Source organism: Arvicola amphibius, chromosome 3 (assembly GCF_903992535.2).
Source record: "Arvicola amphibius chromosome 3, mArvAmp1.2, whole genome shotgun sequence".
NCBI lineage: Eukaryota > Metazoa > Chordata > Mammalia > Rodentia > Cricetidae > Arvicola > Arvicola amphibius.
The window spans coordinates 87,690,797-87,697,911 of NC_052049.1; positions in this window are offsets into that span (position 1 = coordinate 87,690,797).

The following is a 7,115-nucleotide window of genomic DNA, read 5'->3' on the forward strand; positions in this document are numbered from 1 at the left end:
GGCTTCAGATTTCCTTGAACAGAAACTGTGTTGGTTGTGAGCTGTTCAACTATAGTTCTAGAAAGTTAACCTCTGAAGAACAGCATGAACTCTTAACCACTGAGCCTTGCTCAGCTCTCATTTACACATGATTTTAATCCTCTAAGCAGAATATCTTTCAAGTTATCAAGAAAAGGGTTGCGAAGTACAGTTTCTAATTTTAGCCAGTGTGTTTGTGTGTGTGTGTTTGTGAGTTTGTGTGTGTGTGCGCTTGTACATGAGCACGCACATGTTTGATTTCTTGTGTACACTCCAATCACTATCTTGGACCTAGGTCTGTGAGTCAAAGAAGTAGACATGGACAATCTTTGAAGATATTACTGTTGCAAATCATTGTCTAAGAGTGTCTTTCTGTTAATTTTTTCTTGATAAGGTATTTATTATTTGTTAAACAAGGTATTTTGAGATGATTGTGAGATATTTGAAATTCATCAATGTGTATTAAGACTTTTAAATATTATTTAAGAATTTTATAGCCATGTTCAATATCTCTATGTTAAATATTATCCTAGCCTTCCCTGAACTTCATTTCCTATTCTTGTAAACTTCATGCAATCTTGTTTTAGACCCACTGACCACATATGAAACTCCAGAATGGTTAGGAGTATAGAGACATACACTGGAACACAGGCAATCCAACAAAGCCAACATCTCTGTACATCTCTTAGAAAAGTGTATGTCTCTTAGAACTTACACATTGAAAATAAGAATATTGATGCCTTTTTAAAAAAAGCATGCCTGACTTAAAGAATATTCTGGAAGAAAGAATAAGGGTCCATCATCCTCATACAGTGAACACATATTCCTTCAGTGTCCAGAGGAGTGAGAAAATGCATTGTTGTATCTCAGGATTAAGCTAGAGAAACAGAAGCATAGGCCATCTCCTGCTTAGCGATAATTTTTTTTAGAGGTTAATCCAGATATCATTTCTCTAGTAGACTAGATGTGGTACATGCAAGCATGTAAAAACTTGTCCCAAATATCATTAGCTTGTTTAATATGAGAATTGGTTATTTCTTATATGATGAAAGAGAAAACGTCTATCTGCAGACGTTGAAATTATAGATTTGGTTTCAAATGTCATTATGTGTTTTAGTATAATACAAAAGTACAGAAGATACAAAAAAGTATGAGGCAAGGTAATCAAGGGGAAAGACATTGTGTTGCTATATTTGACATTGATTATGAGTATCTGAAGATTGATTCATTGAAAAGTGCTATTTGCCCATGGTGTAATACATTCTATTATCTTCATGAATCTACTTTATTGTCAACTTGACTGAATTTGGAAACATTAAGAAGCAACCATGTATTTTCCTTTCAGAGCATATTTAGAGGGTTTTAACTGTGGAGGGAAGATTCACCCTGAAGGATATTCCTGGGGGCTTGTGTCTCCAACTAAATGGTAAACTAAAAGGAGGAAGCACAGTGACTGTGCCGTCCCCCCTTCCCTGCTTAGTTATGAACATATGTGGGTACTCTATTGTCACACACACTCTTCCATGTTGGACTATGCCTTTAAATAAGGAACCCCAAATAACATCTTGTTAGATATTTAGTCACAACAATAAGGAAAGTAACTAACAAATAAACCCTAAAATCTGTAACAAACTTTATGACATAATCTGGTTGTTTTGATTTTGACTCATCAGACTGTATTAGAAAACATTTAATGAAACTGTAAATCCTAGTTAGGCTCAGTTTCTGTGGGAGGCAAGTAAATAATAGATGCTGAGATAACAGAAATGCTTTATCAGACACTGTCCTTGTTAATTAATAAACACATTTAATTCATTGTTGTGTTTTCTCTTTTGCTTCTGTGTCTGAAAATGTATTGAGCTTAACAGTAGCCCATTTGCTTTTAACTGTTAGTAAGGTTTTGTGACATTATTATAAGAATCATTTCTATGTTAGTATCTATTTTGCATCTGATTTTTCCGGTATTGTGTTTAAATCGATTTTAATATTTTCTTATTTTTATTCTGGAGAAAATAAAGAATAGTTTTGCATGTGAAGTATTTACCTTTAGTTAGGTACAAAATGTGACTAAATTATTGGCTCACTTATCTCCTAATTAGTCAATTCAGTTGGTACCAATCATCATAAGTACATATACAACTCAACGTTTCTAGCCAGCCAGCAGGGAGTTTCCTGTGGCTAGGTTCCTTCAAAGCCCAAACCCATTCTGGACCTCCCAAGCTACTAGTCACACATGCCTAAGAGCTGAGAACTTGTTATATTACTGAGGAGGCCAAGAGCTTGCTACAACAAGAAGATTAAGAGAAAGCACCAAGGGAACAAAGCAGGAGAGAATATCAAGAGAGCAGGCATATAGAGACATCAGAGGCTTTCTGAGACAGCCATTGATAGTACAGAGCTGACTAAGAAAAACTCCCAAACACTCAGACAGACACTGCAATTATTGGACCAAGATTGATCATCCTAACCCAGAAGATAAGAAAACAACTTTAAAAGTAATTTTATGAAAATGATGGATACCTTTACAGAGGAAATGAAAAACTCCCTTAAAGAAATGGAGGAGAACACAAACAAAAAGCTGGAAGAAATTAATAAATCCCTCAAAGAAACCCAAGAAAAACAATCAAACAGGTGAAGGAAACAGTTCAAGACTTGAAGACTGAAATAGAGGTAATAAAAAAAACACAAAGGGAACTCTGAATATGGAAAATCTGGGTAAACAAACAGGAACTACAGAGACAACTATAACCAACAGAATACAAAAGATAAAAGAAAGAATCTCAGGCAGTGATGATATTATAGAGGATATAGACTATAGACTCATTGGTCAAAGAAAACATACTATTAAAGCCAGATGGTCCTGGATAGATATGCTGCAGACACTAAGAGACCTTGGATGCAAGCTAAGACTACCCAGCAAAGCTTTCGTTCACCATCATTGGAGAAAACAAGATATTCCATGACAAAAACAGATTTAAATAAAACGTATCCAAAAGCCCAGCCTTACAGAAAGTACTAAAAGGAAAACTCCAACCCAAGGAAGATAACTGCACCCACAAAACACAGGCATCTGATAACTCCCCACCAGCATTACCCAAAGAAGGGAAACACACAAACAATACTACCAAAAAATAACCGGAATTGACAACCACTGTTCATTAATATCACTTAATGTCAATGGATTCAATTCACATATAAATAAACTTGGGCTAAGAGAATGAATATAAAAACAGGATCCAGCCTTCTTTGTGTACAAGAAATGCACCTCAACCTCAAAGACAGACATTACCTCAGAGTAATGGGCTGAGAAAAGTTTTTCCAATCAAATGGACATAAGAAACAAGCTGGTGTAGCTATCCTAAGATCTAACAAAATCAACTTTAAACTGAAATCAGTCAGAAGAGATGGAGGGCATTATATACTTATACCAGGAACAATTCATCAGGATAAAGTCTCAGTCCTTGACATCTATGCCCCTAAAACAAGAGCACCTACATATGTAAAAGTAACATTACCAAAACTTAAATTGCACATCAAACCCCACACAATAGCAATAGGAGACTTCAACACTACACTCTCACCAATGGACAGGTCAACAATAGAGAAACAACTGAGAAATAAGAAAACTAACAGATGTCATGAATCAAATGGGCTTAACTGTCATCTATAGAACATTCCACCCAAACAAAAAGAAAATGCCTTCTTCTGAGTACCTCATGGAACCTTCTCTAAAATTAATCACATACTCAGTAACAAATCAAACCTCCACAGATACCAAAAAATTGGAGTAACCCCCTCTGTCTTATTGGATCACAATGGATTAAAGTTAGATTTTTACATCAATTCAACTCTCAGTAATCCTACAAACTCTTGGAAATTTAAAAGTCAACTACTAATCCATCCCTGGGTCAGGGAAGAAAGAAGAAAGAAATAAAAGACTTCCTTGAATTTAATAAAAATGAAGGCACAACATACCTAAACTCATGGGACACTAGGAAAGCAGTGCTAAGAGGAAAGTTCATAGCACTAAGTGCCCACATTAAAAAAAAACAAAGAAAATGAAGGAAGCTCACATTAGTGACTTAACAGCACACTTGAAAGCTCTAGAGCAAAAAGGAGCAGACTCACCCAGGAGGAGTAGAAGACAGACAGGAAATAATCAAATTGAAGTCTGAAATCAACAAAATAAAAACAAAAAAATTACAAAGAATCAATAAAACAAAGAGCTGATTCTTTGAGAAAATCAACAAGGTAAATAACAGTTTTCCAAATTAATCAAAAGGCAGAGAGAGTACATCCAAATTAACAAAATTAGAAATGTAAACCAGGACATAACAACAGACACTGAGGAAATTCAGAGAATCATTATTCTCTGAAACATTATTGGGATTTGTATTCCAAAACAAAATTGGATGTAAAAGAAATGGACAATTTTTAGATAGATACCATATTTCAAAAATAAATCAAGACAGGTGAGCAATTTAAGTAGACCTATAAACTGCTGTAGAAGGAAGTGGCGGGCTGTGTTCCGCCACCTGGCTAGCTTTATACCTGAAATAATTACACAGAAACTGTATTCATTTAAATACTGCCTGGCCCCTTATCTGTAGCTTCTTATTGGTTGATTCTCACATCTTCCTTTAACCCATATTTAGTAATCCGTGTAGCACCACGAGGTGTGGCTTACCAGGAGAGATCTTAACCTGTGTCCATCTCAGAGAGGAGAATCATGGTGACTGCATATGGCGACTGCCTGAAGCGTCTCCCCCTCTTTCCCAGAATTCTGTTCTGTCTACTCCGCCTACCTAATTTTCTGTTCCTTTAAAGGGCCAAGGCAGTTTTCTTTATTAATTAACCAATGAAAGTAACATAGACACATAACTCTCCTCCATCAAACTGTAAGGAATGGAAGCTGTCATCAAAAACCTCCAAACCAAAAAAAGCCCATGGCCTGATGGTTTTAGTGTAGAATTCTACCAGATCTTCCAGGAAGAGCTAATACCTGTACTGCTCAAAGTGTTCCACATAATAGAAACAGAAGGGACATTGCCAAACTGTTTCTATGAGACTATACCATCTCTGACATCAAGCTACAGTAATGAAAACAGCTTGGTATTGGCATAGAAACAGAGAGATTGACCAATGGAATTGAATAGAAGACCAGGATATTAATCCATACACTTATGAACACGTGATTTTTGACAAAGAAGCTAAAATTATACAATGCAAAAAGGAAAGCATCTTCAAAACTGGTGCTGGCATAACTGGATGTCAACACATAGAAGAATAAAAATAGATCCATTTTTATCACCATGCACAAATCTCAAGTCCAAATGGATTAAAGACCTCAATATAAATCTGACCACAGTGAAACTGATAGAAGAGAAAGTTGGAAGTAGTCTTCAATGCATAGCACAGGAGACCACTTCCTAAATATCACCCCAGTAATACAGACACTGAAAGCAACAACAAATAAATGGGACCTTTGAAAACTGAGAAGCTTCTGTAAAGCAAAGGACACACTCAATAAGACACAAGACAGCCTATTAAAAGGGAAAAGATCTTCATCAACCCCACATGAGACAAAGGACTGATCTCCAAAATATATAAAGAACTCAAGAAATTAGACATTAACATTCTCAACAACCCAATTAAAAATGGGTTATGGAACTAAACATAGAATTCCCAACAGAAGAATTTCAAATGGCCAAAAGACACTAAAGAAAATGTTCGACTTCCTTAGCTATCAGGGAAATGCAAATCAAAACAATTCTGAGATACCATCTTACACCAGTCAGAATGGCTAAGATAAGAAATACTAAAATTAGCTTATGCTGGAGAGTATGTGGAGTAAGGGGAACACTCATCCATTGTTGGTGGGAATGCAAACTTGTACAGCCACCATGGACATCACTATGGAAATTTCTCAGAAAATTGGGAATCAGCATTCCTCAGGATCCAGAAATACCACTCTTGGGCATATAGCCAAAAGATGCTCAATCAACAAAAGCATATGTTCAACTATGTTCGTAGCAGCATTGTTTGTAATAGCCAGAACATGGAAACAAACTAGATACCCCTCAACTGAAGAATGGATAAAGAAAATGTTGCACATTTACACATTAGAGTACTACTCAGTGGTAAAAAAAAGGGGGGGGGGGACAAGGAATTATATATCTTAATTAAGGGAGCCATTCTAGGGTTGGCAGAGACTTGACTCTAGAGGGATTCCCAGGTGTCCAGGAAGATGCCCCCAGCTAGTTCCTTGGGCAGCTGAGGAGAGGGTGCCAGAAATGTCCAGATCCTATTGCCATACTCATGAATATCTTGCATATCACCATAGAAGCTTCACCTGGCGTTGGATGGAGAAAATGACAGAGCCCCACATTGGAGCACCAAACTGAGCTCCCAAGGTCCTGATGAGGAGCAAAAGGAGGGAGATCATGAGCAAGGAAGTCAGGACCGTGAGGAATGTGTTTACCCATTGAGATGGTGGGACAGATCTAACAGGAGACCACCAAGTCCAGTTGGAATGGGACTGATGGAACAGGGGACCAAACCGGACTCTCTGAATGTGGCTACCGGTGGAGGAGGACTGAGAAACCAAGGACAACGGCGATGAGCTTGAACTCTACAGCATGGATGGGCTCACTGTGAGCCTTGTCAGTTTGGTTGCTCACCTTCCTGGACTTAGGGGGAGTTGGGAGGACCTTGGACTTAACATAGTGAAGGGAACCCTGATGGCTCTTTGGCTTGGAGAGGGAGGGAGTAGGGGTATGTGTGGAAGGTAGGGGAGGGAAGGAGGAGGAGGAGGGGAGGAGATGGAAATTTTTAATAAAAAAATGAGAAAAAAAAGAATGTGTATCTTTATACATAGATAGATACACAATATATACACAATGATATTTTATTTTAAAAATTCTCTTTGGTATTTCTTAAACTCACAATAAAATTATATTCACACATAAATGAATTACGTGACTCTAAATGTAGTCGGGTATTTTCATGATGTGCACCATTTTGCATCACCTGCTCAACTTATCTGCCTAAAAAAAAAAAAAACAATGACATCTTGAATTTTGTATGCAATAGATGTA